This window comes from Scyliorhinus torazame, unplaced genomic scaffold, assembly GCF_047496885.1.
Source record: "Scyliorhinus torazame isolate Kashiwa2021f unplaced genomic scaffold, sScyTor2.1 scaffold_1399, whole genome shotgun sequence".
In the NCBI taxonomy this organism is placed as follows: Eukaryota; Metazoa; Chordata; class Chondrichthyes; order Carcharhiniformes; family Scyliorhinidae; genus Scyliorhinus; species Scyliorhinus torazame.
This window is the reverse complement of record NW_027309126.1, coordinates 17,347-28,856: the sequence shown is the minus strand read 5'-3', so window position 1 is coordinate 28,856 and position 11,510 is coordinate 17,347. Positions and strand designations below refer to the sequence as shown.

The 11,510-nt window shown below is 47.9% G+C and overlaps 1 non-coding gene across 1 annotated transcript; it reads left to right on the top strand.

Moving 5' to 3' along the window:
* The first annotated feature begins 6,025 nt into the window (after positions 1-6,025).
* LOC140407266 (U1 spliceosomal RNA) lies at positions 6,026-6,189 on the top strand. Its single transcript, XR_011939570.1, has one exon. It is a non-coding gene; the product is annotated as a U1 spliceosomal RNA (small nuclear RNA).
* The last annotated feature ends 5,321 nt before the right edge of the window (positions 6,190-11,510 follow it).

Sequence of the window (11,510 nt, the reverse complement as noted above, 5' to 3'; positions counted from 1 at the left end):
CTCTGATCTCCGGGTAAGCGTTCTCCAAGGCGGCCTTCAGCACGCGCGACTACGCAGAATCGCCGAGCAGAAACTTATAGCCAAGTTCCGCACACATGAGTGCGGCCTCAACCGGGACCTGGGATTCATGTTGCATTACATTCATCCCCCACCATCTGGCCTGCGAAATCCTACCAACTGTCCTGGCTTGACACAATTCACACCTCTTTAACCTGGGGTTACCCCATCTCTGGATCTGCAAAGATTTAATCACCTGCTAATGGTCGCATTCCAAGCATTGTTTGGCATCTTTGGATTTGTCTATATATGTGTTTCTGGAACATACGTCTTCATTCACCTGAGGAAGGAGCAGCGCTCCGAAAGCTAGTGACATCGAAACAAACCTGTTGGACTTTAACCCGGTGTTGTAAGACTTCGTACAAGTTAAAATAATTCTGTTTGAAAGTTTAAAGTAATCAGTCATTGTTCTGTGCAAGTTTTGGAATCTGTCAGTGGAATTTACTTCACACAGGCAAGTGTTAACAAGTGTATGGGGAACTGATTAGAAGTTTTGATTGAGATATTCCTGCATTATGGAAAGGTGTGAGATCTTTTTAGGGTTGGGAAATGGATTGATGATCAAAGGAAGCAGTTTTTTGTTTACTACATCAGACTGAGGTTCACAACTTCCATGTGCTGAGAGAAAGGATTGATTAACCAACACCAATTATTCAAATCCTTCAGACAAGTGACAAAGCAACTTGAATTCAGAATATCCAATATACAAACAGAGACAAGCAGGCACCTGTAATCAGAGCTTAAACTTCATGTTTGAATGTGAAGGGCTGAGTTCATGATTGTAATGAACAAGAGTCCACCCTGGGATTCGGTGCAATTTGAATTCTGCTTTTCCAAAATAATAAAAATAAGTATCTGCAATGAAAAATCCCTTGGACAGGACAGAGGGATTTTGACTCTGTATTTAATTCCAGACAGTATTTGGGTTGTGAGTGTTTGATGGACAGTGTAGATGAAGCTTTACTCTGAAACAATGGAATTTAGGTTAAGGGATGATTTAATCAAATGCTTCAGAATAATAATTGATATTGTACATCTCGTGTGTGTCTCAGTGTCAGTTCTGAAACATGTACAGCACAACCTCATCTTGTTTCTGTGTCTCCCTGTATCTCTCTCTCTCTCTCTCTCTCTTTCTCAAATTAGCTGGTCCATTTCCTAAATTACTCCTGACTAGATTTCAAAAGGGCTCCATTGCCTGTGAAGCAGTTTGCGATACCCAAAGGTTCTGAAATGTGCTTTCGAAATGCCTGTCCCCAAGTTGCTGTGAGGATGTTCAGAGTCAGTGGGTGACTTGGGTCACACACAGGACAGATACACCTCTCCAAGTTAAAGGTGGAGATGCCGTCGTTTTCGGCTGGTCCCGCTGGCGCAAATCACAACAGGTCCTTACCTGCAGGACCTGGCTCTGCGTGCGGCCTGCGGAGTCCTCGCGGGGCACGGGGGAATCTGGCCCCGTGGTGGGGGGGGGGGGGGGGGGTGGCCCCACGGTGGCCTGGCCCGTGATCGGGGCCCACCGATCCGCAGGTGGGGCTGTGCCGTGGGGGCACTCTTTCCCTCCACGCCGGCCGCTGTGAACCTCCGCGATGGCCGGCGCAGAGAAGAAATCCCGTGCGCATGCGCAGGAAATACGCCAGCAGTGGGGGGGGGGGGGGGGGTGAACGGAGTCTTTAAGGAGTTCTATAGTAAACTGTCTGAGTCGGAGCCTCCCACGGGAGTGGATGGGATGAGGCAACTTTTGGACCAGTTGAGGTTTCCAAAGGTGGAAGAGGCCCTGGTGGAGGGGCTGAGGGCCCTGATTGAATTGGAGGAGATTGTCAAGGGTATAGAGGGCATGCAATTGGGTAAAGCCCCAGGGCAGGACGGTTACCAGGTAGAATTCTATAAGACATTTTCGGAAATATTGAGCCCACTCCTGATGAGGACCTTCAATGAGGCTAGAGAAAAAGGAACCCTCCCCCCCCCAACAATGTTACAGGCCTTGATCTCACTCATTCTTAAACGAGGGAAGGACCCGGAACATTGCGAGTCACACAGGCCGATTTTGCTGATAAACGTGGATACCAAATTGCTAGCTAAGATTCTGGCCACAAGAATTGAGGATTGCGTCCCAGGGGTGATAGAGGAAGTCCAGACTGGGTTTGTGAAAGGCAGACAACTCAATACCAATGTCCGGAGACTTTTCAATATTATTATGATGCCCTGAGAGGGAGGGGAGGTGGAGGTGGTAACAGCGAAAGTTTTTGTTACCCTGGTATACAAGTGGCCAGGAAATGGGATGCCCTGCACAGGCTCAACCTGACCCGGTTTGTGGAGCAAATGGAAGGGGACTTTAAAAGGTGGGACATGCTCCCGCTGTCACTGGCAGGGAGGGTGCAGACCGTGAAAATGGCTGTCCTCCACAGATTTTTGTTTGTCTTTCAGTGCCTCCCCATCTTCATCCCTAAGGCCTTTTTTAAGTGGGTGAGTAGGTTCATTGTGTGGACGAATAAAGGAGATCGCTGTTGGAGCGCAGTCGGAGGGGTGGGGGGGCAGGTTGGCGCTGCCAAGCTTTCACAACTACTACTGGGCGACCAATATAGCGATGATTAGGAAGTGGGCGATGGTGGTGGGGGGGGGGGGGGTGGGGGGGGGGGGGGGAGCAGCTGGAGACGGCGTCATGTAAAGGTACCAGTCTGGGAGCTTTGATAACAGCTCCTTTGCCGTTCTCGCCGACCGGTTACTCCACAAGTCCGGTGGTGGTGGCGACACTGCGGATCTGGGGACAGTGGAGGAGGTACAAGAAGGTTGAGGGAGCGTCGATCTGGACCCCGATATGTAACAACCTCAGGTTTGTCCCGGGTAGGATGGATGGTGGGTTCCACAGCTGGCAGAGGGCAGGTATCAGCAGGATGGGAGATCTGGTCATAGACGGAAGCTTTCCCAGTTTGAAGGCGCTAGAGGACAAATTTAATCTGCCGCCAGGAAACGCCTTTAAACATCTGCAAGTACGAGCATTCCAGAACAAACAGGCAGTGGCCTTTCCGACGCTGCCACCACTGAGGATACAGGACAGGGTGGTCTCCGGCACCAGGGTGGGGGAGGGGAAGGTATTGGATATCTACCGGGAACTACAGGAGGCGGAGGAAACCCTGGTGGAGGAGCTCAAGGGCAAGTGGGAGGAGGAGCTAGGTGAGGGGTGAGGAGTTGAAAGCGGGTCTGTGGGCAGAGGTCCTGGGCAGGGTTAATTCCTCCTCATCATGTGCCAGGCTCAGTCTAATTCAATTTAAGGTGGTCCACCGGGCACACATGATGGCAGCGAGAATGAGCACGTTTTTAGGGTAGAAGACAGTTGTGTGAGGTGCAAGGGCAGCCCTGCAAACCATGTCCACATGTTTTGGGCATGCCCGGAGCTTAGAGAGTTCTGGCACGGGTTCGCGAGGGCAATGTCCAAGGTGCTTAACACACGGGTGGTGCCGAGTCCAGAGATAGCAATCTTTGGAGTGTCAGAAGACCCGGGAGTTCAGGGGGCGAAAGAGGCCGACGTCTTGGCCTTTGCCTCCCTAGTAGCCTGGAGATGGATTTTATTAATGTGGAGGGACTCGAAGCCCCCGAGTGTAGAGACTTGGGTTAACGACATGGCTGGGTTTCTCAGCCTCGAGAAAATAAAGTTTGCCTTAAGAGGGTCAATGCTGGGGTTCGCTCGGAGGTGGCAGCCGTTCCTCGACTTTCTCGGGGGAAATTAAAATGTCAGCAGCAGCAGCAATCCGTAGGGGGGGTGGGTGTGTGCTTCATTGGGATGGTGTGGGAAGACTGGGTCGCGTGGGGTAATGTCTGTTTAATTGTTATTGTATATTCTCTTTTTGCATTATGTGAATGTTCACTCTAGTTTGTTTTGTTGTTATTGTTACTACTGTATTATTATGAAAAAATTCTGCAAAACCTTAATAAAAATACTTTTTAAAAAGAAAAAAAAAGGTAAATACGGCAGCGATTCGGCGCATGCGCCAGATCGCGCTGGCGCTCCCGCACGTGCGCCAACCTCGCCGGCCGGCGGAGGCCCTTCGGCGCTGGTTGGTGTGGTGCAATTTAATGTGGTCAATCCACCTACACGGCACCTCGTTTGGGTTGTGGGGGCGAAAGCCATGCAAACACGGGGAGAATGTGCAAACTCCACACGGACTGTGACCCAGAGCCAGGATCGAACCTGGGACCTCGGTGCCGAATAAAGATTATTATACAGTGTAGTCTCACAGGCTCTCACCCTGGGTACATGATAGTCAGAACTCCAAAAGGAATAATTGTAGTGACCACATCAACATGGTGGAATGTTTATTCTAGTCTTATAGTATAAACAGTGACCGGGTCAACTGCAGTGATATCTGGGAAAGGAGCTAATGTGTTCTCAATAGTGATATGGATGAGAACAGCTATATATTACAAGCTAATATTCAGAATGACATTCTCTAATGCAGTAATATTTCAGATAGAGTGTACAGCAGCATTTACAGCTACTGATGCAGCCAGGAAATAAATTGAAATATGGGGTTTATATTGAACAAGAACAACAAAGAACAAAGAAAAGTACAGCACAGGAACAGGCCCTTCGGCCCTCCAAGCCAGTGCCACCTAAACTACAATGCTGCCCGCCTAAACTACAATCTTCTACACTTCCTGGGTCTGTATCCCTCTATTCCCATCCTATTCATGTATTTCTCAAGATGGACCTTAAATGTCACTATCGTCCCTGCTTCCACCACCTCCTCCGGCAGCGAGTTCCAGGCACCCACTACCCTCTGTGTAAAAGACTTGCCTCGTACACAGGGCTAAATCGCTGGCTTTGAAAGCAGACCAAGGCAGGCCAGCAGCACGGTTCAATTCCTGTAACAGCCTCCCCGAACAGGCGCTGGAATGTGGCGACTAGGGTCTTTTCACAGTAACTTCATTGAAGCCTACTTGTGACAATAAGCGATTTTCATTTCATTTCATTTCATTTCTAAACATTGCCCCTCGCACCTTAAACCTATGCCCCCGAGTAATTGACCCTGCTACCATGGGGAAAAGCCGCTGACTATCTGTCTATGCTCCTTATAATTTTGTAGACCGCTATCAGGTCACCCCTCAACCTCCGTCGTTCCAGTGAGAACAAACCGAGTTTATTCAACCGCTCCTCATACCTAATGCCCTCCATACCAGGCAACATCTGGTAAATCTCTTCTGCACCCTCCCTGTGGGGGGAGTATGTGTGGGGGGGAGTGTGTGGGTGTTTGTGTGGGGGTGTGTGTGGGGGGGGATTGGGGGGTAGGGAGTGTGTGGGGGGGGGGGAGTGTGTGGGGCGGGGTTGTGTGTGTGGGGGGAGTGGGTGTGTGGGGGGGGAGTGTGTGTGTGTGTGGGGGGGGGAGTGTGGGGTGGGGAGTGTGTGGGTGGGGGAGTGTGTGAGGGGGGGAGTGTGGGGAGTGTGTGGGGTGGAGAGTGGGTGGGGGGGAGTGTGTGGGGCGGTGGTGTGTGTGGGGGGGGGAGTGGGGGGGAAGGAAGTGTGTGGGAGGGAGTGGGTGTGGGGAGTCTGGGGGGGGTTCCTCAACCTCGTGACCAAAAACATCTCTCCGAGTGACAATAATGAGCATGTTTGTGACTCCAAACCCTCCTGATCAATCTCTCTCTCTGCCAGTGTCTGAGAAGTTTCATCTTTCCTTGCTGAACAAAGTTAGACAGAGAAAGTTTTCTTTCCGGAAAGCTGAGCCTGTGATTGTGGCTGAGGGGCGGTTCACTTCCTTTTAAGGGCAATATGCAAATGAGAATAGTGGACTTTTTGAGCCATATTTCTCCAACTAGAGAGGAACATTCCAACATTTGTTAGAACAATACCGAAGAAGTAGCTTTACTGATGAGAGGAAATTGTAAGTAAAGGGACAGTTTAGCGGTGTAAATGCAGTAAGTGTGAGTGAAAGATGTGATGTGTGGTGTGGGCTGGGAGTGTGTCGTGCTTTTAAGCATACTTACCTGGCAGGGGTGAAACCATGATCAAAAAGGTGGTTCGCCCAGGACGAGGCTAGCCCATTGCACTTCGGGTGTGCTGACGCCTGCGATGTCCCCAAATGCGGGATACTCGACTGCAAAATTTGTGGTAGTGGGGGACTGCGTTCGCGCTCTCCCCTGATTTACAAAATAAAAATAGAATTGCTGTTCATTCACTTGCCAGTAGGGCGCTCAACTCTTTCGAGACCTGTCCAGTCTTATGTATTTGCTGGTTACCTAGTCTTTCCACACAATAATTGCCCACCTCCATTATTTTACTCCCTTCCATTATCAACAATTATTCCTTCTGCTCAGAGTTTATTACTCTGCCTGCAATCCACCCATAACTACAATTTATTTACCCCAGAAAAAATAACCCTCACCCCACGCAATTCTCCCCCTGACATTTTATTTGTGGTCGGCAAATTCAAAACACCGTGGGCTGGATTCTCCAATCCTCAGGCTAAGTGCTGATGCCAACGGAGGATCCGTGGAGTTTCACGATGGCAAAACTGACACAAAACCCTCACCAATTCCGCTACTTGTGAGTGGCTAGCAGCGGCGTTGCGTGAAACACTCGTGGAACGCGCGGTAAATGGTTGGAGAATCGCCAGGTCCCGTGCCGAGTGTTGCAGACTGGCACATTCCAAGGTCCAGGACTATGTGCTGAGGGACGCACTCAAGCTTGGGTCAGCTGCCGCCAAGGCGCAAAGGGGAAAGACCACTGTGTAAGGTCTCACCAGCAAATGTACACCGAGGGGCAGTTAACAGTGTAAACCCCCCTCGGTCTGGGTCATTAACACTCCAATGTATAAAAGAAACATGACAATGTAAATCATAGATCATAGAATTTACAGTGCAGAAGGAGGCCATTCGGCCCATCGAGTCTGCACCGGTTCTTGGAAAGAGCACCCTACCCAACGTCAACACCCCCACCCTATCCCCATAACCACATAACCCCACCCAACACTAAGGGCAATTTTGGACACTAAGAGCAATTTATCGTGGCCAATCCACCTAACCTGCACATCTTTGGACTGTGGGAGGAAACCGGAGCACCCGGAGGAAACCCACACAAACACGGGGAGGATGTGCAGACTCCTCACAGACAGTGACCCAAGCCGGAATCGAACCTGGGACCCTGGAGCTGTGAAGCAATTGTGCTCTCCACAATGCTACCGTTCTGCCCGTCTATAATGTTTAAGAAGGAATTACATAAGAACATAATTACTAGGAGCAGGAGTAGGCCATCTGGCCCCTCGAGCCTGCTCCTCCATTCAATGAGGTCATGGCTGATCTTTTGTAACGTAAAGAGCGATATGTGTGTAAGGTTATCAAAATTGAATGGAAGAAAGTCAAGGGAATGTGTAACTCTGATGGAAATGTACAGTCAAGACAATTCAAAATGTTCTGTAATGTTTATGATAGATTTTATGAATAAAGTATATTTTTTGAAGAAAAAAAAAGATCGGACACATTTCCATAAAGCAGGAATATCTCAATCAAACTTGAGTTCCCATAGGCTTGTTAACACTTGACTGTATAAAGTAAATTCCACTGAGAGATTCCAAAAGCTGCCACGGAAATGACTGGTGAGATTAAATTTTGAAACAGAACTATTTTAACTGATGCCTCAATCCTATCACACAGAAATGTTGTACGTTTTGAACTTCCACTGTTTCTATCTTCTTATCATTGATAAAGAACATGGTTCGGCTGTTTAGCACCGGGCTAAATCGCTGGCTTTGAAAGCAGACCAAGGCAGGCCAGCAGCACGGTTCAATTCCCGTAACAGCCTTCCCGAACAGGAGCCGGAATGTGGCAACTCGGGGCTTTTCACAGTAACTTAATTGAAGCCTACTTGTGACAATAAGCAATTTTCATTTCATTTCTATCCTTTCTATGTCTAAATCACCTTGGGATTCTCAAACCCATTTATTAGAAGATTCAATGTACAAATAAATGATTGGAAAGGGAGAGATAGAAAGCTGGAGGGACAGAGACAGGGATATTTAACCCCAAACCCCCCTCAGAAATCCTTCCAACCCCACCGCCCTGTCTAAAACACAAACACCACCATTGAGGACAAACCTGTACCCAGGCTGCGGCCTATTCATTTCAGACCCACTCCCTCACCGCCTCCCGACTGCTTCACACTCAGTGAGCCAGTTTAATTTTAAATTGTGCGTGGTCACTAAGTTGACAGTTCAGGAAAGGCTGCAGGCCATTGGTGCACAGCAGGATCCCACACATAGCAATGTGATCCTGTCAGGGTGGGACAGGCAGGTGAGCAGGGGGGTGGGGGACATGTTCCTTCCCTTGACTGCTATATTCTTTCTTCAATCTCCCCTCGCCACCACCCCAACCTCTGAACAGCACGGGTATTCCAAGTCTCGAGACACATCCGCCCTCAGAAAGTTAAACTCCCCTCTTTAACCTGGGAAACCCACTGCCCGGTAAATCACCCTCCCAGCATTTATTGCTATTCTTTTCGCAAATCAAGGAATTCCCGGGAAGGTGTGCTGGAGGCTCCCCGGTGCAGTTTGTGGGGTGGTTTTTGTTGATTGAAGGTTTAAAGAGACACCAAGAAGGTGGAGAGAGATGGACAGATATCGGCAGAACGCTGGGGAGACAGAGGGAGAGAGACAAGAATGGAAAGAATGCAGAAAGAGAGAGACAGCCTCTCTTTTTCACTACCTCCCTCTCTGTCATTCTCCCTCTCTCTAATCTCCATCACCCCCCAGCCCCACATTCTTTCTGTACTTCTCTCTCTGTCTTGCTCATCCCAGTAGTTGTGAAGGAGAGAGAGAGAGAAAGAGAGGGTCACACACAGGAATCTAACAATCAGAACCACAGCAAACTGAATTCAAATGGCCCCCTGCGGATTTCATTGCACCCTCATATTTATGTCTCGGCCTAAAATACAGGCTTCATTCCAGAATTATACCCGCTTCAAGTTAAGGGACTTTAATTCCGCACCATCGAGATTACTTTAGTCGATGGATAAATTTTAAAAGTGACCCCGCTTTTGTTAATTTTGTGAATTCTGCAGGCAACTTATGCACAGGGAGATCCCAAAAATGATAACACTTTCCTTATTGAGTTCAGAGTTTCACATCGTGAATTTCTCTCTCTCTCTCTCTTTCTCTCTGTTTCTACACCATTGTTGCAATGTACAAACTGACAGCAGTATTGTTTGCACAGTAAGATCCCACAAGCAGAAATGTGATCCTGGCTGAATATCCCCTCAGTCATCTGTGGAAAGGGTTCATCAACTCCCTCATTCCCAAGACTTTCAAATTTGAGACCTTCGAACCCACTTTGCAGTCCATGTGCTATTTTATTTTAAGAGTTGTGATCTCAATTGCTTTGCGGGCAAAGGCCACAGGCCTGTGCGTGAACAGCAAGATCCCACAGCAGCAGCAATGTGAACCTAACCAGGCGGGGCGCTGTCTTTCCTCTCCCCCCCCCCTCCCTCACTCCTGCTACGAGCCTCATTCCCCCATTCCACCCTGGATCTAAACCCCTTCCTCCCCCCTCATCCTGTGTGTGTGGATTGGACCAAGTCTAAAGAACTCCCTTCAATCCTCGGAAAGAGTTAAACTGCCTCTCAAAACTAAGAAAACCCTTTTTAAAACAAAATCCATTGGTACAGAGAAAGATCCCAGAAGGTGCAGTCAGCAGTGTTGCGTGTCGTTTAAAATAGCTAACAGGTTATACAGAGAGTGAACGTGGCTCAGGCAATGAAATCAAACCCCCCCTCCCTTTTGGGACATCCAGATTTAAAAGAACCCCTGTTATTTTGGGTTCATAAACAACATTTAGACAGCTTCATATTACAGATCTTTAATTTACTCTTTGTCACCCACCAAAGGGTTAATGTGTTTGTGTCTAAGTGCAAGGCCGGGGCGGCAATAAAGAGACAACTCACGTGTGTGCGGCCAGTGGAGTAGGCCTCAGTCCTTCCACTTGTCCTCTGGAGAATAGCCCTTGTCCAAAGATTCCTGCTCACATTGCAGTCTTCAAAATTCAAATTCCTGGGGAAAAGAGGGAGAAAGTTGACTGAAAGATGGGAAAACTGACACTATTTGATATAGCGAGATCCCAGGATCCACTTATCAGTTACACAAACTCTCAGCAATGTTCAAACACAAAAATGGTACAGCTTTCAACCAGAGGCTAAAAAAAGATGAGAGACAGTTTCCCCCTTCCCTTATGTTTCTCTCTGACTCTCAGTCCCTCACTCATTTATATTTCTGTCCCCCTCCCTCACTCACTATCCCTCAGTTATTAAAATTACACCTCGGTCAGGGTAATAACCAGACACAACTCACCCTGGGTGAAGCCTGCAGAACAGGCCTCAGCCAGCGCTGAGTTCAAATACTATTGGGAAATGATTAGAAACAGTATTGGTTGAGATCTCCTCAGAGATCTGTGTGCAGACCTACCCCATGACTTTCTGTCATGAATGTTTTCAGTCTGTCCGCTGCGATGGTTTGCTAAAGATGTGTCTTCACAGGAGAGGCCAGAGGCATTTGTCCTGTCTATGGTCATGTTAATTCAGGGCACAGCAACAGATCTAGCAATGTCCTGTCCTTACTTCAGTATTTATGTTAATATTTAATTCCCCCTGAGTTTCTGACTAGTTTGGGTTGTCTATTCATCTGTCTCCCGAGGAGGGGTTTCTATACAATGAGTAAAAACCAGCAAGAATTTCCCAGGACGGACCTGTCTTGGGAGTCTTTGATGGGAACAATCTTATTCTATGTTACTCACAGTCAGATTTCCTCAGTCAGCTGCTATATAAATTGGGATTCAATTTGATTTTTTTCACACTGTGAGATGTAAAGTTTATTCCTGAATCAATACAGGGTCATCGGCAACAACATCATTTTATTAGACAAGGAGGTTCAATGGGATTTTTCACTGAAATCCTCTGATGTCAATTCCTGAGATTAGAATTGATGTCAATTCCTGAGATTAGAATTTATAATGAAACAATTTAGATTAAATTAAAACAGTCAGTATGATCATCCCCAACTACTTTCTGTTAATTGATTTTTCGCAGCTGGATTCACACAATACAGACAGCAATGTCTCGTAGATATTGGAAGTGCCACAAATGTCGTCAAATGCAGTGCGTGGGGTCCCTCACTGTTTCAATCGTACTGAGGAACAGTCAGCCCACAGGGACAACATTTCTGTATAATAGGACTGATGCACAAGTTAAAATCGTTCACCTGAGGAAGGAGCAGCGCTCCGAAAGCTAGTGACATCGAAACAAACCTGTTGGACTTTAACCTGGTTTTGTAAGACTTCGTACTGTGCTCACCCCAGTCCAACGCCGGCATCTCTACATCATGGCTACCATCGACACCGCAAACTGCCGGCTCAAAGTGGAGAGGATCTCCAGGAAGGTCGCGCATATAGACACTGACATTAAGTTTCTACAAAGATGCAAG